The following is a 25,814-nucleotide window of genomic DNA, read 5'->3' as shown; positions in this document are numbered from 1 at the left end:
TCATGGTCCAATAGAGGTATAATGTGAGCCGTTGGTACAGGCCACACGTGGAGCATTAACTTTTATAACAGCCACATTTGAAAGGTAAAAACAAATAGGTTAAGTTAACCTTAACAACATTTTTTTATCTAATATATCCAAAAAGTGTTTTTTAACATGTAATCAATATTTTTAAATTGTCAATGAAATATTTTACCTTCTTTTCTTCATTCATGTAATCAAAATTGAGTGAACACTTTACATTTACCATACTTCTCAACTCAGACTAAGAGCAATTTAAGGGTTCAATGGCTGTGGGTAGCCAGTGGCTGCTGTATTGGGTAGGGCAGCTCTACAGACTAATTGAATTTATTTAGAAACTGCCTAATCTGGAGTAAGTTACCTTAGCATCCTGTGCCTCAATTTCTGTATCTGTAAAAATGGAGAAATAATAGTATCCACTTTGTTGGATTTGTTGAGAAGACCACATGTACACACATATTTGAAACCTTGTCTGGCATAAATTTAATCAACCAGGGGCCTGTGTTGTGGTATAGTAGGTTAGGCTGGTGGCGCCATCATCCCATATGGGCACCAGTTCAAGTTCTGGCTGCTCCATTTCCGATCCATCAACCTGCTAATGGCCTAGGAAAGCAATGGAAGATAGCCCAAGTGCTTAGGCCCCTGCACCCACATAGGAGACCCAGAAGAATCTCCTGGCTCCTGGCTTCGGATCAGCCTAGCTTTGGAAGTTGCAGCCATCTGGGGAGTGAAACAGAAGATGGAAGACCTCTCTCTTTCTGTCTCTCTCTTTCTCTGTCTGTAATTCTGCCTCTCAAATAAATAAATAAATCTTTTTAAAAAAAATTGATCAGGGTCAATTATTATTATTACTTGTTTTGGCAAAACTCAAAATATAATTCCAAACCAAGTGAAACTGAGTTGAATTTAGAGCTTAGATTTCCTCACTCACTCTGGGGGCAGCTATTTAGCAGATTAACTCAAGAAAATATACTTAAAATATTTCAGTCATTGATTTCATTAAACCAGCAATTTAAAACATGAAAAATGCCCTGTACTCCACTCCCAAGAAAAGGAAAAGTGAAAACAGTTCCAAATAGTCACCTGTCAAGCTAGTTAAGGCAGCTGAGGAGTTTTGTGGCCTAATACTTTGTAAAAGTGGGTGTGTTTGGGTTGTTATGGATAACATTTTGATTTTGAAGCCTTTAAGACAATAAAACATTCAGTCTCTCTCTCTCTCTCTCTCATTTATTTGAAAAAGCAGAGTTATAGGGAGAGAGAGAGAGAGAGAGATACAGAGAGAGACAGACAGAGAGAAGATCTTGCATCTGCTGGTTCACTCCCCCAAAAGACCACAACTTCCAAGGCTGGGCTGATCTGAAGCCGGGAGCCAGGAGCTTCTTCCTGTTGTTCGATGCCTGTGAATGAGCATAAGAGAGGTGTGAGATTTAGTGAGGCCAAGTTTTCAGGGCTACCCATACGAGGCCAAAATGAAGACATATCAGTGTCTTATGCTTCAGTACAGCAATTAAGTTGCTGCCTGGGACTCCCACAACCCACGTCAGACTTCCTGGGTTTGCCAGCTCCACTCGTGACTCCAGCAATTGCTAAGGCAGGAGGTGACGGCTCAAGTACTTGGATCACGGCCACTCGTGTGGGAGACCTGGGTTGAGTGCCTAGCTTCTGGCTTCAGCTTGGCACAGCCCCAGCTGCTCAGGGTATTTGGGAAGAGAACAAGTGGATCAGAGCTCTGTCTCTGTCTTTCTCTGCCTTTCAAGTAAGTAAGTAAATAAAAGACGACCCACAGGATTCAGGAAACTGGCATTCGGGGTCCACCTTGCCCTCATACTTAGTCTTAGTGATGGCAGCGAACTTCTCCGTGATATTAACTCCTCACTTGTGGACATGCTGGCATCTTGAATGTAGTCCAGGTTCAGGTTCATCCCCTTAAGGCATTTTGGCATTGAAAAATATTTATTTATTTTATTTAACTGAAATGGGGAGGGAGGGAGGGAGAGAGGGGGAGAGAGAGAGAGAGAGAGAGAGAGAGAGAGAGAGACAAAGATCTTCTATCCATTGGTTCTCTCCCCCACATGCCTGCAGCATCCAGGGTTGGTCCAGACTGAAGCCAGCAGCCTGGACCTCCATCCTGATCTCCCACACGGGTAGCAGGGGTCCGTGTACTTGGGCTGTCACCTGTAGCCTTTCCAGGCACATTAGCAGGGAGCTGGATTCAAGGTGGAACAGCTGGGATGTGAACCCACAACCCATGGGATGTTGACACTGCCAAGTGGCAGCTTTACCCCCTGTGCCACAATGCTATCCTCCCCACTCCCCTTGTGTTTTCTATTTTCATGATGGGCAGAGAAAGGGAATCCTCACAAAATGTTGTCCTGGAAATGAAATTACAGTTCTTCCACCACACATAAGTGAAGTCCAACCAGAGATAATTCAAATTTAAAATTTACAGGACTGCTATAGTAGGATTATCCTACTTTCTATATGTATTTACATCTGTAAGCATTTGTAATAAAAGAACTACAGCATTACTTTTTATAGTTATTGATTTTTATTTATAGTTTATGATTTATCAAGTCCCTTCCCACCTGTAATATCTCTCCGTGACAGTGTACAGTGGTGTGCTGGTGTTCAGCAGTCAGCTGCCCAGAGGAGGAGATTTGCTAAGCTGAGTGGTGTTAACACTCTCACCAGGGCTAATTTCAAGCCGTCAGTTTGAGGTCCATGACCACAGCTTTGGGAAAACACAATCAGCCCTTGCAACCTCGCGTGCGCTGCTCCCGCAGGTGGGAGAGGGTGACGCTGACCCAGTGGACCGACTCTCACTCCATTTGCCCATAGGTTCAAATACTGACCACACCTGTCAAATACTGACCACATCCTGCTTCCTGCTTGTCCCCACTGAGTCATGCCCCTATGGGTTTAGAAATTGGGATGCTTTGTTCAACTCCTGTCCCCAGAGGTTACTCTCACTTCAACGGTTGATATTTTTAAGATGTTTTTATTTGCTTCATTTATTTTGAGAAGCAAAAAGAGAGAGAGAGCGAGACAGACAGACAGACAGAAGGAAGCAGCGATAGTTCCGATTTTGCTAGCTCACTCCTCAAATGCCCAAGTGCTAGAAATATAACTTAGGTCTCCCATGTGGGTGACAGCTGAGCCATCATCTGCTGTTTCCCAGTGTCCATGTTAGCAGGAAGCTGGAGCCAGGAGCATGAGCTGGGACTCTAACCCAGGCATTCTGATAGGGGCAAGGGCATGGCCAAGTGGGGTCTTAACTGCTAGGTCAGATGCTGGCTCTCATCTGTTGCTTCATATAAAATTATGTAGCCAGTGAAGTGTCGTTGCTGACAAACTCACACCTGGTGACCTTGTGCACACGGACCAGTGTTTCTTCCACGTCCGTGCGGCTTAGGCTTACTTTGCACTGATTTCTCAAATGGGCAATCTCAGTTCTCACTTCTGACAAAGATCCCTGTCCTTACTTACATAGTCATGAAGAATAATTGCTACTTTTAGTAGCAAATATCAATTGTATACTGAACCCATCTTGGAGACTATGTTTGAGAAATACTGATACAGAGTGTGTGACTTACCAGGCTTAGTACTGGAGAGAGTTTAACTTCCTCTATAGTCACCAGCTAGGGAGTATTTCTAGCTGAAAGGAGGGAGGTTTATCTAAAAATAAATGAATTTTAAGCCCTTCATCCTCAGGCAGGTGTTGTGGTGCGGCAAGTTTAAACCACTGCCTGGGACGCTGTATCAGGGTGCTGTTTGAGTTCCAGTTACTCTTCTTCTAATTCGGCTACCGGCTTATGCGGCAGATGATGGCTCAGATACTTGAGTCCCTGACACCCACGTGGGAGACCTGGCCCACTGCCAGCTATTGTGGCTATTTGGGAGACTGAAGATCTCTTTCTGTGTGTGTGTGTGTGTGTGTGTCTGTCTCTCTCCCCATTCTGTCACTCTTCTTTTCAAATAAAGCAAATAAATACTTATATATTTTTTAACTTTTATTTAATGAATATAAATTTCCAAAGTACAGCTTATGGATTACAATGGCTTCCCCCCCCATAATGTCCCTCCCACCCGCAACCCTCCCCTTTCCCACTCCCTCTCCCCTTCCATTCACATCAAGATTCATTTTCGATTCTCTTTATATACAGAAGATCAGTTTAGCATACATTAAGTAAAGATTTCAACAGTTTGCTCCCACACAGAAACATAAAGTGAACAATACTGTTTGAGTACTAGTTATAGCATTAAATCTCAATGTACAGCACACTAAGGACAAAGATCCTCCATGAGGAGTAAGTGCACAGTGACTCCTGTTGTTGACTTAACAAATTGACACTCTTGTTTATGGTGTCAGTAATCACCCTAGGCTCTTGTCATGAGCTGCCAAGGCTATGGAAGCCCCTGAGTTCACCGACTCTGATCATATTTAGACAAGGCCATGGTCAAAGTGGAAGTTCTCTCCTCCCTTCAGAGAAAGGTACCTCCTTCTTTGATGGCTCGTTCTTTCCACTGGGATCTCACTCACGGACATCTTTCATTTATTTTTTTTTATTTTTTCCCCAGAGTGTCTTGGCTTTCCATGCCTGAAATACTCTCATGGGCTTTTCAGCCAGATCTGCTTGCCTTAAGGGCTGATTCTGAGGCCAGAGTGCTATTTAGGACATCTGCCATACTATGGGTCTGCTGTGTATCTCACTTCCCATGTTGGATCATTCTCTCCCTTTTTGATTCTATCAGCTAGTATTTGCAGACACTAGTCTTGTTTATGTGATCCCTTTGGTTCTTAGTCCTATCATTATGATCAATTGTGAACAGAAATTGATCACTGGGACTAGTGAGATGGCATTGGTACATGCCACCTTGATGGGATTGAATTGGAATCCCCTGGTATGTTTCTAACTCTACCGTTTGAGGTAAGTCAGCTTGAGCATGTCCCGAATTGCACATCTCTTCTCTCTCTTATTTCCACTCTTACATTTAACAGTGATCACTTTTAAGTTTCAGCACTTAAGAAGAATTGTGTATTGATTACAGTATTCAACCAAAAGTATTAAGTAGAACAAACAAAAAAATACTAAGAGGGATAACATATCAAGTTGCTCATCAACAGTCAGGGTGAGGGCTGATCAAGTCACCGTTTCTCATAGTGTTCATTTCACTTTAACAGGTTTCCTTTTTGGTGCTCAGTTAGTTGTCACCTATCAGGGAGAACATGTGGTATTTGTCCCTTTGGGATTGGCTTATTTCACTCAGCATAATGTTTTCCAAATTCCTAACAGGGATCACTTTTCAGTTAAATTTAAACACCTAAGAATAATTGTGTGTTAATTACAGAGTTCAACCAATGGTACTAGAACAAAAAAATACTAAAATGGATAAAGTATTACATTGTACATCAACCGTCAGGACAAGAGCTGATCAAGTCACTGTTTCTCATAGTGTCCATTTCACTTCAACAAGTTTCCCCTTTGGTGCTCAGTTAGTTATCGCTGATCAGGGAGAACCTATGATATTTGTCCCTTTGGGAAATACTTATTTTTTTTAAGATTTATTTATTTATTTGAAAGGCAGAGTTAGAGAGAGAGAGAGAGAGAGGTCTTCCAGCTGCTGGTTCACTCCCCAAAGCCAGGAGCTTCTTCCAGGTCTCCCATGCTGGTGCAGGGGCCCAAGCACTTGGACCATCCTCTACAGCTTTCCCAGGCCATAGCAGAGAGCTGGAATGGAAGAGGAGCAGCCAGGTCTTGAACCGGCGCCCAAATGGGATGCCAGCACTGCAGGCGGCATTTTTACCTGCTATGCCACAGCCACTGCGCTGGCCCCCAAAATAACTACTTTTTAAAAACTAGGATAAATAAGTGTTCATCCTGAGAGAGTCATCTAAATTATAAAACAAACCACTGCAGGGGGTCAGTGAATCTCTTGGCCCTGAGTGCCTGTGTGTTGGCCTGTGCTGAACACCGTGTTCTCTGTCCCTTTGTTTCTGGCTCCAACGTTTCGGAGGACTTCTGTGGCCCTGTTTTCCAGATCTGAGTTTAATTGGCGAGTTAATTATCTGAACAGGAATGGGGAAGCCAAGTGAGTTTGGGGGTGAGGCCTGTGATCTCTGTTCTGCTTCAACAGACAAGGCAGCCTTTGTGAATCTTTGTGGGTTATGTTTTCCCATCAGCAGATGTTCCTTCGAGCAGAGGCAAGAAACCAAGGGGAGCAGCCTGTAACAAGATCGCGTTTAGCTAAGATAAGGACAACAGTTCCTTTCTTTCTTTGCAATAACTTGGCCTAGGCAGACCCGAGGCCTGAGCTATGAGATGCTCATTTCACCTCCAAGCAGGCGCTGGGGGCTACTCAAGGAAAACAGGAAGGAGTGAAGATTCTTTAGCTTGGGTCCCAGCCTGGAGCTGGACTCCTCACAAGCAAGTGTGTGTGCTTTTCCCGTGGGATCCCTAAGCACCTTGAATAATGTATCCTTCTTCTCATTCCAAAAATTCTTTGCTTAGATATTTTCAAGAGCTTCTGTCTTTCAAATCCACAAACCCGGGACTACCAGAGAGCCTGCCCTAGTTCATGGTTTCCATGGCAACCACTGGATGCCTCTGTTCAAGTCCATCTACAATAACCCTAATGAAAACGATGGACCGTCTTTTAAAGCGAGTGTCCCTTTGCCACGGCAGTTAGATTCCCTAAGCGTCACGTTTAACACATTTTCTTGCATGGACCTAGGGCCCCAGCGACCCTTGGGGCTGGATCATTCGCTGGTTAGGGATTGCCCTGTGCGTGGTATGGATGTTGAGTAACTTCCTTGGCATTCACCTGCTCAATGCCAGGAGCACCTTCTCCCTCCGGTGGTGACTACCAACAAATGTCTCCAGGCATTGCCTATTATCCCTTGGGGGTGTGTGGCGATGGGAATTGCTCCAGGTTGAGAAGCACTGAGACTCCCTTAACAGACTCTGTATCTCTAACTATCTGAGCTGGAATTCTAGGTTTGGATGCCTCCTTCCAGAGCTTTCCTCTATGGCAGGTCTCTTAGAACACCTGGCCGCATGCCAGTGTCTGGAGCCCTGGGCTCGTTGGGGCCTGCTGTCACACAGAGCGCCTGCTGTCCTCACCAGCTGTCTCCAAAAGAGCACACAACGAGGGGCAGTGGTCTTCACCTTATTGTACTTGACCTGTGCAAAGTTTTTCCCGGGCTCTGGAACACTCTTTCCAATTGCTCTACTCTGGCACCTGCTACGCCACAGCCATGTCTGTTCTCACCCTCTCCCTAGAGAGACCCCTCTGTGTCTCAGCTCGGGACTTGGCTCTGCTCTCCAGAGGTACAACCACAGCGAGGCAGGCACACAGTCACTCTGCGTCCTACCTTAGAGTGGGGGCCACTCTCATATTGGAGCAGCTGGGCCAGAGTCCACACAGAGACCCATATGCCATATGCTATCGTGTGTCAACATTATAAGATTAGTTTATGAACTGTTGTTACTTAACACTGTGTTCATGCTTCTCCCGTGACAAATGTACATTTTATCAATGCCCTTTAGGAAAGGTCACCAGAAACACACTTGTGGTGAGACAAGTTGGCGCATTGACTTTTTTCAACGAGAAAGACCGGGGACCACATCCCATGAGAATGGCCGGGTCTGTCAAGCAGCAGGTGTTAGACAAGATCTGTTGGAGGAGCTGGGCCACTGTGGAGTGCTTTGGGGGCAGGTGCAGGCAGGCATGACTGTGCTGGGGGTTAGATGGATGAGGCTGGGAGGCAGGGGGAGTTCTCTGGCCAGGTATCTTAGCAAGGCAGGGCTCACTCTGACCTGGAAAGCAGCAGTGGTCCTGCGAACAGCAGGATGGGGGAGTGTGGTCATTGTGGTGCCGTGGATAATGTTCTTGTTTGGGGTTGCGTTCAGACATGATTACAGAGTGCTTTTGTTTGCCTCTTGCCCCCTCCTGGCCACACAGTGGCCTTGTCTGATGCTGGGTCTCAGTGAGATTGTTTATGTCCACTAGAGCACATCAGAGCCCACACGGCAGTGGGGGTCAGCCCCTGGAGACCTCAAGCCCGGCTGACAGTGCCATGATGCTTTTGCTTTCTCCCTTCCTGATCTCAGAAGGGCTAGGCTTGAATTTACAGCTCTGTGTTCTGTGCCAGGACATGTAGGAAGGAACCGGCTCTACTCCCCTTCCCTTTCCACTGCTGGCTCCTCCCTCCTTGGAGTCTGTCTCACCCTATGAAGCCGGAACACGGAACACGCCAGAGTAAGCACATCCCACTCCACACACCCAAGCTGGCCCCAGGCCACCACTTGGGCCTCCAGGAATGCACCTGGGAGGGAGGTATGTCCCTGGAGGGCAAAGTCTGCGAGAGGCCCCACGAGTCTGAGACGTGGCCTCCAGGCTGTTTGGAGAAGAGAGTTCTGGGGTCCTGGGCACCTGGAACATCGCTTTGTAGTTGGCTGCAGTAGCTCGTCCCTTTGGCCTCACGGACTTCTCACGTCCTGGGGAAGACCACACTCCATGGCCTGGGGGCCGTGTTGTCAGATCCAAGAGTGTTTGTAATCGTTGAGGCCCTGCCTAAACCCATTCAACATACTGACCTCCTGTGTCCCTGTGTCTGGTAGGACTTCAACTTGTGCTCTCTTCACACTTGCCCAGGTCTGTTATCATTCATGTCATGGTTCTTTCAACATCATTCCACACACACACACACACACACACACACATTCCTGTTCTAAAAATTACTTTATTGAGTTTTTTGATTAACATGTAATACTTATGTTCATGTTTATGGGGTACAGTGCAACACCTCAACACATATGCATGAAGTAAACCACTCAAACCAGGCAGTCAGCCCTTCTATTCCCTGAGTTTTCATTGGGTTTGGCACCTACAAGCTCATCTCTCAAAGGCAGCTTGCCATTCAGGATGTAACGCACGCACGATTGTTAACTGTAGTCACTCCCTGTGCTCTGGAACACTACAGCTTGTTACTTCAATCTGCCTGTGATTTGGTACCCGTTATCCAACCTCACTATCCTCACCCCATGGCCCCAACCCTTCCTAACTTCTAACCACTGTTCTGAATTCAGATTGACTTTTTTTTCCTTTCATATATCAGAGTGAGTATGTGGTATTTGTCTTTCTGGGTCAATCTCATTTCACATAACATTAGGATCTCCAGTTCTAGTCATTTTGCTGCAAATGTCAGGATTTCATTCTTTTTATGGCTGAATAATATTCCATTGTGGACACACACCACATTTTCATTATCTGTTCATTCAATGATGGACATCTGGATTGATGCCAGATCTTGGCTATTGTGAGTAGTGCTGCATTAAACATGAGAGTACTATTTCTTTGATACGCTGACTCCATTTCCTTCCAATATGTACCCAGAAGTGGGCTAGCTAGCTCATATGGTGGACTTACTTTTGATTTTTGAGGGAATCCCCCATTGTTTTCCATAAGGGCTATACTAATTAGCATTTCTACCAAGGGTGAATAAGAGTTCCTTTTTCCTCCAGATCTTTGCCAGCAATTGTTATTTTTCTTGTTTTTGATAATAGTCTAATTGGAGTGAGATGATACTTCATTGTGGTTTTCATTACTTATTTATTTACTTGAGAGGCAGGCTGGGGCTGAAGCCAGGAGCCAGGAGCCAGGAGCCAGGAATGCTATACAGGTCTCCCATATGGATTTCAGAAACCCGATTGCTTGAATCATCACCAACCGCTGCCTCCCAAGATCTGCATTAGTAAGAAGCTGGAGATAGAACCCAAATCCAGGAATTGAACCCAGATAGATACTCTGGTATGGGAAACAGGTGTCTCAACCACTGGACTGAACACCCACACTGTCATGGTTTTGCTTTGCATTTTCCTGATGGCTGTATTTCCTTCTTTAATCTTCTCTCTGTTGATCCTTTCCTTCTATGAGGATAATGAACGAAGAAGGTAGGTTGGAGTCAGACTGAATTTGCTGAATCCCAACTCTATGAGCTAACTGGGTGACCATGTGCCTCAGTTTGATTCCTTTAAACGTGGGAAATGGCAATAGTTATGTAAGGATTAAATAGACATTGCTTAGTATGGTGTCTAGCACATAGTAAAGGTTCAAGAAATGCAAGTGTTGATTCTCTCACCAGGGTTTAACGAGTGTCCCCTACTGAAGAGGCACTGTGCTGCATGCGGAAGACACAGCAGTGAATGAGACATGTTCCCTGCTCCTGGGGGCTCACCACATGGAGACATGAGACAGATGAGTAGCGTAATGGGAGTTGAGATTGCCGTGGGAGTGTCTAGGAAGGGCCCCCATCATTTTGACGAGTCAAGCAACAGGAACAGGAACCAACTAGGTGATGTGGGATCTGATGAGGCTTTTCTAGCCGCAGGAATAGCAGGTGCAAAGTCCCCGAGGCAAGAAGGACACAGAAAGCTATCTTACCATCCAACAGCCTCAAACCGTTGCTGCAATAAGGAAGGATGAAACAAATTAAAACTTAAATTAATTAAAATTCTTAACACATTCTTCATTTTTTAAAAAGATTTATTTATTTATTTGAGAATCGGGGTTACATAGAGAGAAAAGGAGAGGCAGAGAGAGAGAGAGATCTTCCATCTGCTGGTTCACTCCCCAACTGGCTGCAATGGCTGGAGCTGTGCCGATCTGAAGCCAGGAGCCAGGAGCTTCTTCCCAGTCTCCCATGCGGGTGCAGGGTCCCAAGCACTTGGGCCATCTTTTACTGCTTTCCCAGGCCACAGCAGAGAGCTGGATCTGAAGTGGAGCAGCCAGGACTTGAATTGGTGCCCTTATGGGATGCCAGCACTGCAGGTGGCAGCTTTACCAGCTACACCACAGCGCCCGCCCCCACTCTTTTTGACTTTATTCTATTTCTCAGAAGTCACAAGTGGAGCCTGGAATGACAGTAGCTTGCGTGGAAGGTGGTGCACGGCCACCTTCCTCTCCTTCTCCTCATCCTCAGGCCATCGATGGCATGTGGGTCTTGTTCAGCATTCCCTCTCCCTGGGCTTTTCCATTTTAGGAAATATTTGTTTTAGCGTCTTTTACCCTTTCAGACTTAATCTGCTGATTTTCAAATTCACTTTCTTCCAATTTTATGAAGTCTTAAGTTTTAGCCCTGCTCTTTCCTGTTGTTCTTGGTGCTTTTCATTGGTGGTCGCTCTTAAAATTTTCACCACTTTGTTTCATTCCTTTGTCTTATCAGTCACAAAGATTTCAACATTTGTTTAATCTCCAAAATGGTCTTTGGAATGTAATCTTTTCTTTCACATGGATCATCCTTCTTGCTGTATGTTGCTTTTATTAGGATTTACCCCATTTTTAACACGCTCTTGGCTAAGACATCTTAAGTGGCATTACAATAAAAATGTCATATGCTTTTGAATAACATGCTTTGCTGAAGCCAAAATAAATAATTTCTACTGGCTATTTCAACAGAATTTAAGATACTAAGAAACTCAAAACCAACAATCAAAAATTTCCCAGAGGTCTTAGTGACTTGGCTCAAAACTGAGTATCTTAGATATCTTAGAAAATCATCACTCTTAATCCTGATTTTGATATTCCCACTCACCATACTTTCCAGTGACAATAACAGAAGTTAATAGATTTTGCATACTCGCTCTGAGTGAAATGCTTGCAGAGTGACTACCACCTCTGACTCATTCAGTCCTTATGGAACACCTCCGAGGCAGATAGTATTATTGTCTTCTTTTTATGGATTGGACTTAGAGAGCTCAGCACTCTATCTACAGTCACACACTAGCATGAGACATGGCTGGGACAGAGCCCTCTCTAAAAGCCAGTGCTTGACATTGAGACTGAACCCCTCTACGAATGTCCCTAACGTAGAAGCAAGATATCACCATCTGCCTCTTTAGCCCAAGGTGTCCTTGCCTATCCTTTAGGATTAACCACTTATCCAAAGGAATTCACTGAATTGAGGGAGTGGTACATCTGGCCCTACAAGGTTCTAACCACCAGACTCAAGAAGTCATTTGCTTCTCCAGTAGGTAAAATCTTGTTGGCCAGTATTGTCTGGAGGAGTTTTGTTAGCTGAATTCCACGTCCACGCTGAGAAATTCCAGGTCTAGGGAAGAATGTGACCACCAACTACATGTCACCCTGAAGACTGACTGAAGCTCACTGACGACTGATTGACTAAGGAAGGTCGTGAGCACCACTGACCAACCAAGAACTTGGACCCTATGTGAGCATGCACTTCTCAGCCCATTTCAGTCCGTAAGAAACTTTACCCCCAATTCCTGGGGAGCCCAGGAATTAAACGATAACTGCCTGATTCCTTGCTCTGCACTTTATTTTTAATGATTTATTTTATTTATTTATTTGAAAGGCAGAATTACAGAGAGGTGAAGCAGAGAGAGAGAGAGAGAGAGAGAGAGAGAGAGAGAGAGAGAAAGAGAGATGTCTTCCATCCACTGGTTCACTCCCCTAATGGCCACAACGGCTGGAGCCGTCCGATCCGAAGCCAGGAGCTAGGAGCTTCTTCTGGGTCTTCCACATGGTGCTCTGCACTTTGCAAATAGATATCTACTTTCTTCTACCATACCGGTGTCAGTGATTGGCTTTCTGCCCCATGAGTGAGCAGATCCAAGTTTGGGGGTTCTGTGGCAACTCCTACAACTAGTTTTGGGGGTTTGCCCTGCAAAAATATTACCATGCTCTGTGGCCAGATGCCCTTGAAGCCTTTAAGCAGCAAATGAGAAGCTGGGGATGCTAACTGGCAGTCAGGTTGGCAGTATGAACTCTAAGGTGCAGACTTTGTCCTCTACTTGAATGTTTTATTCATGTGTCCCATGCCTCTGGTTAGCTAGACTGGAGTACGGCTTATTCTTTTCCACTGATCTGCAGCACCTCCTGATCTAGAATTAATTTTTCCTTAGGATCATAGCATTGTGTTATGATTTTTATTTCAAAATTTTATTTTAGAGGGAGAAGGAGAGAATCATTGCCATCCATTGGCTCACTGCCCAAATGCCTTAGTGGTCCATGCTGGGTCAGGGCTGAAGCTGGGAACTCAATGTAGGTCTCCCATGTGGGTGGCAGGGATCCAATTACAGGGATCCAGTTATCACCACTGCTTCTTGCTAATGTAGGAAGCTGGAGTCAGGAGCTGAAGCCAAGTGTTGAACCTAATTTCTAATATTTCCAATACAGAAAATTAGTGTCTTTTTTTTTTAAAGATTTATTTATTTGAAAGTCAGAGTTACACACAGAGAGAAGGAGAGATGGGGATCGAGAGAGAGAGAGAGAGAGAGAGAGAGGGGACTTTCATTTGCTGTTTTGCTCTCCAGATGGCTGCAATGGCCGGAGCTGGGTGGATCTGAAGCAGGAGCCAGGAGCTTCTTCCAGGTCTCCCACATTAGTGCAGGGGCCCAAGGACTTGGGCCATATTCCAGTGCTTTCCCAGTCCATAGCAGAGAGCTGGATGGGAAGTGGAACAGTCGGGACTCAAACTGGCGCCCTTATGGGATGCTGGCACTGCAGGTGGCAGCTTTACCCACTACGCCACAGCGCCAGCCCCAGTCACTGCTTCTGATGCTGGCAACCCATATCAGAGTGCCGGTTCCAGTCCTGGCTACTCTGCTTTGAATCCAGCTGCCTACTACTGTGTCTGGGACAGCAATGGAAGACAGCTCAACAATTTGTGTCCCTGCCGCCCATCTGGGAGACCTGGATGGAGTTCCTGGCGCCTGGCTCCAGCCTGAGCCAACCCCAGCTGTTGTGGCCATTTGGGGAGTAAGCTAGCAGAGGGAAGATATTCTCTCTCTCTCTCTTTCAAATAAATAAATACAAATCTTTAAAGACTTAAAAGATCCCCCCTCATCCCCGGCATGTTCTTTGTAGGTAGTGGGCCCTCTTTAACATCTGTGGCAACTTTGTACCCTGTTGGTTATTATAATGGTTATTATAATTTATATTATAATATAAATATAGTATCTTCCTCCTTCATTGTCCCTCGCCACTTTTTTGTTAGAGCAGACTTTGCCTGTTCATCAAGTTTTCCCTCCTGGGTCCCTTCTCATCAACTCTCTAACACACTTTCCTCTTTACAAGTAGATTTTGTGCAGTTAATTATGACTTGATTTTCATATTTTTTTCCTGCAGGAATTCTTTTCCAGAGGATTGTAGTGCTCCAAGCTTTGGGGAATGTTGATTCATTACCACCATTATGAAACTTGAGAGACTCCGTGACATGTCTTCTCCGTGATATCAACTTTAACTGTCATTTAAACAGAGTTCAAGTTTGAGTGATGGTCCTGTCTGTCTACTTGTATATTTATTTACTAATCTGTCAGGGAAAAAATCATTAAATTCACACACATTTTGAAGAGTATAAAGAATTTGCTGTCTTGACTATTCATGATTCCATAAAATGTTTTTTAGAAGATTTATTTATTTATTTGAAAGTCAGAGTTACAGAGAGAGCAGGAGAGACAGAGAAAAAGAGAGATCTTCCATCACTCCCCAGCTAGCTGCGATGTCTGGGACTGGGCAATGTTGAGTCCAGGAGCCAGGAGCTTCTTCTGGGTCTCCCACGCAGGTGCAGGGGCCCAAGGACTTGGGCCATCTTCCACTGCTTTCCCAGGCACATTAGCAGAAGCTGGATCAGAAGTGGGGCAACTGGGACTCGAACTGGCACCCAAATGGGATGCCTGCATCGCATGCCACACTCTACTGGCTATACCACAATACCAGCCCCTAAAACATCATTTTTTAAAAAAAATTGTGTCTACACTGAAACTGAGTTTGAAGTCCTTTCCAACATTAACTACATTCTATTTTTCAGGAAACACAAAGTTTGGTGTGCACCAAAGGTGTGATAAAGAGGAGAGGATTCATTTGTCCAATCACTCAACAAATATTTATTGCAGGCCTTCTGTGGGGCATTCTTTCCAGCTTTAGGGATACTACTGAGCAGATGAAATTCCCTGCACTCTTGTATGGTATACTCTAGTAGAGATGATAATCAGGTAATAAAGTAAACAAGTATGTAGGCGTGTCAGGCAGAAATGAGGAGGCAGAACACGAACAGGGAAGGGGAAGAAGGCAGGAGTGGGAGTCAGGGGCCAGAGCAAAAGGCCTTGAGGGGCAGGGAAGGCAAGGCTTTCATTCTACAAAAATAAAGTCACCGGTTGTAGGAGAACAGGGGCCGGCGCCGTGGCTCACTTGGTTAATCCTCCGCCTGCGGCACCAGCATCCCATATGGGCGCCGGGTTCTAGTCCTGGTTGCCCCTCTTCCAGGCCAGCTCTCTGCTGTGGCCTGGGAGTGCAGTGGAGGATGGCCCAAGTGTTTGGGTCCCTGCACCCGCATGGGAGATCAGGAGAAAGCCCCTGGCTCTTGGCTTCGGATCGGTGCAGCGCCGGCTGTAGCGGCCATTTGGGGGGTGAACCAACAGAAGGAATACCTTTATCTCTGTCTCTCTCTCACTGTCTATAACTCTACCTGCCAAAAAATAAAAATAAAAAAAAAAGATTGTAGGAGAACAAAGGTGAGGGAGACCCATCAGGACCCCAAAGCAGTCATTCAGGTGAGAGAAGGAGGCTGGCAGTGTGTGTGTTGGGGTGTAGGGGTGGTAGTGACTGGGTCCTGGACATATTTCGGAAGTGTAGCTGACATTATTTGCTAAGGGGTGAGATGTAGAGAGGAAGCAAGAGAGGAGGCAGGGATGATGGTAGGGTTGTCAGCCTGGAAGCTGGAGACACCCTTTAGTGAGCTAGAGCCGGCACCAGGAGTAGCAGCTTGGAGCTGGGGACTGTTTGGACAGGTTGGCTTTGGCAGATCTACCAGACATCCAAGTGGAGATGGCAAACCAGATCCGTGCTTTCATGTTCAGCGGAAATAACTGTGGTGGAGAAAAGCTTGGGAGTTGAGTTTCCTATCAATGGCATCTTAGGCTGCTTCTGAGGTTAGACGAGGGCCCGGGAGTGTCTTCCACAGCTTCCCATACTGCATACGTCCTTTACTCTTTAGAGTTGAACAGAGGTGAAAGAAGAAAAGCTTTGGACAGACTGGTGGAATCCCTGCTCTACCACATAACAGCTGGGTAGCCTTGAGTGAGTAACTCAACTTCTCTGAGCCTCTACTTCGCCAGAGAACTGGTGATCAGCTGCACATATCCAGGGCTGTGTGGGGCTGGCATCTGACAATGGATGCGCAGTCTGCTTGCCCAGAACCAGGAAGGGATGAAGGATGTTAGCTCTTTCCCAGCCCCGATATGGCCTGCTTAAGTGCTATGCACAGCAAGTAATGGCTGGTTTCTCCTGGGGGAGGGGTAACCCAGGCACCTCCAGGGGGAGGCGGGAACACCAGGATGCTGTGGGGGAGCTCCATGGCGTGCGTGTAAGGTTGACTTTGTTCCCATCTTGGATACCTTGGCTGTTTCAGTCTTGGGACGGCTGTTGGCATTTAAGTATTTTCTTTCTTTATTTTTTTTAAAGACTAATGTTAGTTATTTGAAAGAGTTACAGAGAGAGGTAAAGACAGAGAGAGAAAGGTCTTCCATCCACTGGTTCGCTCCCCAAATGGCCACAACAGCCAGAGCTGAGCCGATTAGAAGCCAGGGGCCAGGAGCTTCTTCCAGGTCTCCCACATGTGTGCAAAGGCCCAAGGACTTGGGCCATCCTCCACTGCTTTCCCAGGCACATCAGCAGGGAATTGGATTGGAAGTGGAGCAGCCAGGATTTAAGTATTTTTAATAGCATTTAAGTATTTTAAATCGCACATAGTTATGGGGACATCTCAAAGGCATAAAAGCTTTGCCTAAAAAGATGAGCCCTGGATATCGATGAGCTTCTTGCCTCAGAAACAGTGACACTGAGAATCCTGTTGGCCCAGGTAAGGGAGTCCAGGTGGCTCCCTAGAGACAGGAGAGTCCATGTCGTTAACTTAATGAGGGGATCAGATTTGCCACCAATAAAAATCGCATAGTAATGTCAACATGTGGCATTTTGTTGACCTTCCAGGAGCCTGAGTTTTATCAGTTGGGGGTCTCTTTTTACCAGCTTGATTTCCGAGTAAGGGGTCCACACAGGCTGAAGCAGAAAGAGGAGGTGGGTGGTGGGACCCCAATTACAGATGAGGGGTCCCATCCTGCCTCTCAGGGAGGCAGCCCCTTCTCTGGATCCAACCACAGGGCCTGCACTGTGCCTCCTTCTCAGACTCTGGCAGGGCCCCCTGGCCCTAGACCCCGCACTGCACCTGAGGGCCTGGGCGCAGGACGGGTTTACAACAGCTTGTGTTTCCCCTGTGCCTTTTCCTGGGTTCCAGCTTAGAACCCTGAGGCTCAGCAGACACCGGAAGGGAGGGGAGGGGGGAGGAAAAGGGAGGAGGAGAGTAGAGGGGAAAGGAAAGGAGGAGGGGAGGGGGGAGTAGAGGGGGGTAAGAATGGAGGGGAGAGGAGGAGAGCACTACATTACTCCCATCATCTCTGTGCTGGAGACTTGGGACCAATTTTGTTTTTAAAACAAAGATTCATATTTTTTAAGTTATATTTTTTAAAAGATGATGATGGTTACACTTTATTTTATTTTTATTTTTAAAGATTTTATTTATTTATTTGAAAGGCAGAGTTAACGGAAGAGGGAGAGGGTGAGACAGAGAGAGGTCTTCCATTCACTGGTTCACTCCTTAAATGGCCACAACTCCAGAGCTGTGCCGACTGAAGCCAGGAGCCAGGAGCTTCTGGGTCTTCTACATGGGTGCAGGAGGCCAGGCACTTGGGCCATCTACTGCTCTCCCAGGTGCATTAGCAGGGAGCTGGATCAGAAGTGGAGTAGCTGGGACTTGAATTGGCACCCGTATGGGATGCCGGCGCCACAGGCAGAGGATTAACCTACTACGCCACAGCGTCGGCCTCTAGACCAATTTTTCTTAAAGGATAGGGCAACTCCATAAGGTTAAAGTCAAGAAACAAATTTAAAAAGTGCACTTTTTTTTTCCTGAAGGGCCAACATCCTAGAGCCACGTTCCACATGGACAGGGGGTTGTGTGCTCTTATTTCTCTCTCAAGCCCAGAAGGAGCCACGAGTTATTCCAGCCTGAGCCTGGGGTCTGATTCCCTGTGAAGTCGCAGGAGGCTTTCCTGAGGGGTGGCTGTGAGAGGGGACCTCAGGACAGGCAGGTACTCTGTTTTCCTTGAGGCCCTGGTGCTGCACAAAGGGAGGTGCATTAACGATAAGAAAAACAAAAACCTTTAAGTCATGATTACTTTTTTCTAGCTATCAAATAAAGATATGTTCATCAAGGTGGAAAAAGGCTTTGTGGATTCTAAAGTTCATACAATTTGGGGTAGTTTTTAAAGGAAAAAAATTACAAAATCAGCTCTGGTTTGATTATTTGTTTTTGAAGGGGCTCCTGCAAAGGAGAGAGCTGAGGGTCAGCTTCATTAGCTTCAGGTTGAATCTGCCCCTTCTTCCCATCCCGCCAGACAGCCTCGTCCTTTGGCAAATAGCAGCTTTCTTGAGATGTGGTTCACATACCACACAAGTCCCGTGTTTAAAGAAGGCAAGTGCATGGTTTCCAGAACATTCTCAGAGCTGTGCAACCCTTCCCATAATCCCTGTGGGACATTTCCATCCCATCCAGTTTGGTGGGGGACATGCCTGTGTTTCCAAGGAACAGAAAGGGGCTGGTGGGGCAGGAAAAAGATGAGAGTGAGAAAATGAGGACCGGCACATAACAGGTGTCAGATCGCGTGGGAATTCCAGCGCATTCTAAGGACTTTAGTCCCTCAGTGTTTTGGCCAAAGGGGCATTTTCAGCAGGGCAGTGTCACCTGTGAGTGCAGGACTGGGCCATTTAGATATTTATAGCATCATCTGGGGGCCATACAAATTAATCAACTTAAAAGATTAGCCTGCTATAGATTTATTGAATTTTGCATCCCACCTGTGGTTGCCTTGGCAGGGCCAGACTAAATGATTTTCCAGGCTTTCTATGGCCCATGGGCTGGACATTCCCCCATCCCTGTAAAGACAGCTCTGACTGCTGCCCCGGACACAACCTGGAGGAGCAGGGGCAGAAGCATTGTGCCTGGTCCAAAGGCTGTGGCAACGATCTGGGGGGTAGGTGATGGTGGTTCAGAGTAGCGCGGTAGTAGTACTGGGAATGGTTAGATTCTGGATTTGTTTATTTTAAAGGAAACTGAGATAGTATTTGTTGATGTGTCGGTTGTGAGATTTGGGACAAAAAGACAAAACCACAATGACAGCTAGGTTTTGGGGCTAAGTGGCTGGCCAATCACAGAGATGGAAAAAAACTCATGGCCTCATGGCTTAGCAGGTTTGGCAGGGAGGTGCGGACTCATGTAAGTGCTACTCTTTTAAGAGATTTAACCAAGTAAGGAAGGAGAGACACAGGTGGTAGCTGTATAGGAAATGAGATTGAGTGGGTTAAGGGCAGAGAGAATGGCGGGTTTCAATGCTGATGGGATCCGTTCAATAGAGAGAGAAATGGTTGGTGCAGACAAAGGGAGGGGAAGGCTGAAGCCAGGCAAGTGGGTGGTGGTGGGCATGGCTGTAACCCTTAAGCGCAGGGCTTGCTGTTCTGTAGTTGGAGGGGAGGGAGCAGGCAGGGGAGCAGAGTGGGAGTGCTCTTCGCAGAGCTTCAGGAAGCCCGAGAGCAAGGGTCTGGGAGGAGAGCTGAGGCTGGAAGGGAGCACGCACGCCGTGGGAAGGGAAGGCCGGGGGAGCTCCCTAGGATGTCCGGGAAGATTGAGGCCCCCCGAGGGTCGTGTTGGCTTTCCTTCAGCTGGGTCAGCTGCGGGGTGCAGGTTTAAGGTGGGGGGAGAGTTGGGTTTTACCAGGGTTGAAGAGTAAGTAAGCCTGGTTCAAGGAAGGAAGTCTGAGAGAGTATTATTGACCACAGATAGGAAAAAAAAATGCATGATGATACATTTCTGTACTTCTGTTTTGAAAAGGTATCTATTTATTTGAAAGGCAGAGAGGTAGAGAGAGGGAGATCCACTGGTTTCCGTCCCCCAAAACCTGCAGCAGCTGTGGCTGGGCCAGGCTGAAGCCAGGAGCCAGGAAATCCATTTGGGTTCCCGTGGGGGTGCAGGAACCCAAGTTCATGGGTCACCCTGTGCTGCCTCCCAGGTGCACGGCAGGAAGCTGGATGACAAGCAGAGCTGGGACTTGGTTCCAGGTACTCCATCTGGGAGGTGAGCATCGGAAGCCGCATTTAACCTGCTGGGCACAGTGCCTGCTGGAATTTGCTAAGGAGCAGGAGGGAAGAAGGGACACGGGGTGGGGGTGGGGGATGAGGGACAGTGAACAGCTGCAGGACCAATGGATTCCAAATGTCAGTGTAGATGCTGAAGCACAGCAGTGTTCCTTGTTTGTTTTCGGCACCTGGGGGCAATGGGTGCAGTTAGAAACGTACAGAACTGAAGCCACACGAACATGAATCCAGTGTCTCAGCTCAGTCACTCAAGAGAGGCTTAGCCGAGCCTTGTTCTCTCTTTCCTTTAGAGTTAAGTGAGCTGTCATTTGGAAGGCCCCCACGGATGGCCGCAGAGGGTGGCACTTGGTGGGGGAAATCCCATGTCCTCTGCGCACTGCACATCCCCTTGACTTTTGGAACAAGTCCTCCAACCTGCAGGGAAAGAACTTAAATGTTTATTTACATTATCGAATCACTTATTGCTCATATTAATAATTTTTTGTTATTAATTACTTAATTAATCATTTAAACCACACTTTGAAGAGAGTCATTGATGAGAAATTAGTTTAAAAGGTAAAGCGAGGGAGGGAAGTTAGAGGGAAGTTGGCCCATGGGCACCAAGCACGGTCAGATAGAAGTCACAGTTCTAGTGTGCACAGCTCAGCAGGGTGACTGCACTTCACAATAACAGATGATACTCTGTGTAAAGAACCGGAAGTGAGGTGTTGGCAGCCTCCAAACACAAATAAAAGATAAGAAAATGCTAATTGCCCAATTTGATCAGTTTCTACTGTGTACATGTGTTGAAATATTACACAGTACCCCCACAAAAATGTACACATTTTTTGTTGTTACAAGTTAAACAAAAATTTTAAAACATTTTAAATTAAAAATATATTTAAGGAGACAGAAAGGATAAGGGGAAAACATAAGTATAGCCCCCAAAATTCAAAGGTGAAAAATGGAGGCAGGAGAGAAGGGGAGAGGAGATGAGAAATTCAACTGTGGCCTTGGCCAAGGAAGCGCCCTTGGTCTGCTCTTTAACTTGCGCTCAGTTTCCCCTCCCCCTTTCCATTTACTCTGCATGGATAAGAGGCAAGAATTAGGCTCCAGGGCTGTGCATCAGGTGCTAGCTTCCATTCCTGTGCCTGGGATAGTGGATTTGACCTCAAGATAAGGTCTTTCTTTTTTTAATTTCAAGTTTATATATTTATTTTTAAAAGATTTAGTTATTTGAAAGGAAGAGTAACAGAGAGAGAGGGAAAGACAGATCTTCCATCCGCTGGTTCATCCCCACATGTATGCAATGGCAAGGGTGGGACCAGTCCAAAGCCAGAAGCCAGGAGTTTCATCCGGGTCTTCCAAGTTGGTAGCAAGGCCCCAAGCACTTGGACTATCTTCTGCTGCTTTCCCTGCACATTAGCAGGGAGCTGGCTTGGAAGTGGAGCAGCCAGGACAAGAGCCAGCACCAGTAGGTGGCCGCTGATTCTGCTGTGCCACACCAGGGGCCCTAAGATAAGGTCTTTCTTAAGCAAAAGTTTGGGGGGGGGTCCTTCCGGAGGAGGGTTGTCCTGGAGGCATTTGTGGTGCCCATATTTTGGGGAGGCAGGTGCAGACAAGATTAGTACCTGACCCTGTCCACAGAAGGGTGTGACAGCTTCTTTCTCATTTCTCTCCCCGGTATTCATGTTTTGCTTGGGGATCTAGGCATCGTGTTCTCCTAAAGCGTGGTCCCTAGAAAGTGCTAGAAAGTAAATGTTCGTGAGAGATTCAGCTTGGGGAGGTGTGCAGTGGGAATGCTGTCCTCCCACAAGGGTGACCCTGAAGGAAGCAGAGACAATCACCTTCCAATGCCGCCCACCTGCATTCAGGTTCTGGCCCTTGCAGCCTGGTGGGCGTGCCTCTCTGAGCCGGATTCTCCTTTGGTAAAACGCATAGAATGCACAGTGCTCGCCTGGGTCTGCAGCCCTTGCTTTCCGTTCCTTCCTCTCCCAGCAGAGAGCAGCTTCGCTGAAGGCAGGGGCGACTCTGGATTCCCTGTTGTGTCCCTGGAACTTCGCACGGAGCCTGTCACTCAGCTCAAGTGAGTTCCAGGTCCGCCAAGAGACTGAAGAGCTCTTTCCGACCTGTGTCAGGTTACCAAAAGCTCTGCGGTTTTAATCAGGTTTGCCTTTAAAAAAAAAAAAAAATCTGGTCGTCCAAGGCCTCTCTGCTGGGAGTGATTTCCCTGTGACAAGCTTCTCGCTCAGACCAGGGCTCAGCCACAGCTTCAGTGGGCGATTCTCTTACCCTGAGGATTAGTCCTGGGGACCTCCTGCTATTTAAGGTCTGGTACAACGCCCGCCGCGTGAGTATCTCGAAAGAACGGAAATCCCAGGAAAGCGGTGGAGACCCCTTCTGCACTGAGGTTGCACAGAAGGCCATCTGTGGGCACACGTCCTTTCTTGCTCTGTTGCCTGCTGGCTGCCAGGGAGCCACTTGCTGTGTTGTGACAGGTCCCAGGGAGGCAAGGCGCTGATGGAAGCCTCTGGCCAACAGCCAGTGCAGAGCCAAAGTCCTCAGAACACCTGTGAGGAGCAGGCCCGATGACAACCACCTGAGTGAGCCAGGGCGGGGACGCTGTGCCCTTGAACCTGGAGATGCCTGCAGCCCCGGGCGGTCCTTGGCTGCAGCAGATGCTGAGCCGCGCCACCAGCTAAGCTGCCTCTGGGTTCCTGACCCACAGACACTGGGACACAGCCAATGTGTGCTTTTTTAAGTCAGTGAATTTTTATGCGGACAAATGAAATAAATTTATAAGTTGAAGAGCACAGTTTTATTTAAAAGGAAGGAGACAGGAGGCAGCCCCTTCTTGGGGGAGGGTAAATGAAACACAGTGGTTACCGGCCTGGCTTTAAAGTTATCATGGGGGCCGGTGCTGTGGTGTAGCGGGTAAAGCTGCCACCTGAAGCACCAGCATCCCATACGGACACCGGTTCAAGTCCCGGCTGCTCTACTTCTGATCCAGCTCTCTGCTGTGGCCTGGAAAAGCAGTAGAAGATGGCTCAAGTCCTTGGGCTCCTGCACCCATGTGGGAGGCCCGGAAGAAGCTCCTGGCTCCTGGCTTCGGATGGCGCAGCTCCAGCCAATGCAGCCATTTGGAAAGAGAACCAGTGGATAGAAGACCTTTCTCTCTGCCTCTGCTTCTCTGTAACTCTGCCTTTCAAATAAATAAATCTTAAATAACAACAACAAAAATAGTTACAATGGACATGAGCTGGAGCTTTGGGCTGTGCTGAGTTGCTCTGTGACCTTGGGCAAATTACCTGAACTCCATCATTAAGAGGTAGCTTCAAAAAAATTCATGGAAAATGCTTGTCATTTTTTTTTTAAAGATTATTTGTTTATTTGAAAGACAGAGTTACAGAGAGAGGAAGAGATGGAACAAGAGAGACCTTCCATCCACTGGTTCACTCCTCAAATGGCTACAATGGCCAAGTTTAAGTCAGGAGCCTGGAACTCCATCCAGATCTCCCCACTGGGTGGCAGGGACCATCTTCCACTGCCTTCCCAGGCGCATTGGCAGGGAGCTGGACTGGAACTGGAGCAATCGGAATTTGAACCAGCACTCATATGGGATCGTGGCATTGCAGGTTGCACCACAATCCTGGCCCCTGTATGCCATCTTTTTTTTTTTTTCTTATGTCAGATGGGTACTGTGCTGATAACATCTCACAGAATTGTGTATACACTCAGTCATCATGCTTGTGAACCACAGGAAAGATCCGTATGCCATTTTTAAATTCCATTTTCCTTGAACTGGTTGAAACCCCTGGTGTCAGCTCCCTTGTTTGTTAACTAAGTAAGGCCTCACTTTGTTGTGATAATTAAATGAGAGGCGCATATAAAGCATTGGTCTCCACAGTATTCAGTAAGCACAAGCGGAAGAAAGATCAAACAGGGGCCCAGAATCCCAGGGCTGAGCGCCCCTCAGCAGTGTGGGAAGGGCGCACTCCACCCTCAGCTTATCTGGTATTTGGAGGGACTCCTGTCTGAGCTCCTAATTGTGAAATCGTCACAGATCTTCCTCGCCACCCACAAGTTCGCTGTCGAAATTCCTGCTGGTTTCGATTTTCATTCTTCAATATTTTTTGGATGGAAATAAACCATGTGCAGTTGGGACCTGTGGAGACTCCAGCCGTGCAAAAGGCTTCTCAACAGGAGCCCGGCTCCCCCTGGGAGGCCAGGCTGCCTCCCACCCACCTTCCCAGGCCTCCCAGGAGAGCTGCTTTAGGCTAGCTCAGGAAGGCGGCCTGCACAAACGCAGCCGCCCAGGACACACGCATAGGACCCTCCTGTCTCCTATGCAAGGCTCCAGGCCTCTGGGGTAGAAGGAGGGAACTGGCTTCTCCCTCCCAGGCTGGGGGGCAAAGGGGCTCCTGGACAGGTCTGGTGGCTGCACCCTGGGAGAAAGACACAGAGGGGTGGGGTGGAGAGGGAGCAAGAAACAGAGAGCAATGAGCAGGGGGAGGGAAGTGGGGGTGGGGGAGGATGGAGGGAGCACACACAGCAAGGAGACCCTGCCTTTTGTAAACCCCTCTTGGAAGGGACATGCCGTCTCTCCCACCCTGTCCACCATGGGCCAGTCTCTAGAAGCAGCCACAATCAGGGGGAGGGACAGGCATGAACCAAACGAAGCAGCCGCCAAGGCGATTGGTACACTGGTGGACGTCCTGCTGACAAAGCCACCCAACTCCTATATGGAATGACTCTCCTTGATTTTCTTTTTAAAGATTTATTTATTTGTTTGAAAGGCAGAGTTACAGAGAGGCAGAGGTGGGGTGGGGGTGGTGGAGAGAGAGAGGAGGAAGGGGTCTTCCATCTGCTGGTTCATTCCCCAGATGTCCTCAGCGGCAGGAGCAGCGCTGATCTGAAGCCAGGAGCCAGGAGCTTCTTCCGGGTCTCCCATCCGGGTGCAGGGGCCCAGGGACTTGGGCCATCTTCCACTGCTTTCCCAGGCCGAAACAGAGAGCCGGATTGGAAGTAGAGCAGCGGGGACTTGAACTAGTGCCCATATGGGATGCCAGCACTGCAGGCAGCGGTTTTACCTGCTACGCCACAGTGCCGGCCCCAACAAATCTATATTTTAAAGATATGAAACTTCCCTCCATTCTCTCCACCTCATTTACACTGGTCTCAATTTCACAACCAAAAATTAATATCTCTGTCTCCTAGCACATAGTTTAAAAAGCATGCTGAAGGGCTGGCACTGTGGCGCAACAGGTTAAAACCCCAGCCTGAAGCGCCCGTATCCCATATGGGCGCTGGTTCTAGTCCCAGCTGCTCCACTTCCGATCCAGCTCTCTGCTATGGCCTGGGAAAGCAGTAGAAGATGGCCCCCAAGTCCTTGGGCCCCTGCACCCATGTAGGAGACCCAGAAGAAGCTCCTGGCTCCTGACTTCGGATTGGCTTAGCTCCAGCCATTGTGGTCATTTGGGGAGTAAACCAGCAGATGGAAGATCTCTCTCTCTTTTTCTCTCTGTAACTCTAATTTTCAAATAAGTAAAAATAAATCTTATTAAAACAAAAAAGCGTGTTGAAAATATATT

The 25,814-nt window shown here is 47.3% G+C and overlaps 1 pseudogene; it reads right to left on the bottom strand.

Moving 5' to 3' along the window:
* Window positions 1-23,908: 23,908 nt before the first annotated feature.
* Window positions 23,909-23,990, bottom strand: LOC138843923 (small nucleolar RNA U13; annotated as a pseudogene).
* Between the last annotated feature and the right edge of the window lie 1,824 nt (window positions 23,991-25,814).

Source organism: Oryctolagus cuniculus, chromosome 9 (assembly GCF_051225735.1).
Source record: "Oryctolagus cuniculus isolate XC-2025 breed Fujian yellow rabbit chromosome 9, ASM5122573v1, whole genome shotgun sequence".
NCBI classification, from domain to species: domain Eukaryota; kingdom Metazoa; phylum Chordata; class Mammalia; order Lagomorpha; family Leporidae; genus Oryctolagus; species Oryctolagus cuniculus.
The sequence above is the reverse complement of the archived record's forward strand: the minus strand, read 5'-3'. Positions and strand labels throughout refer to the sequence as shown.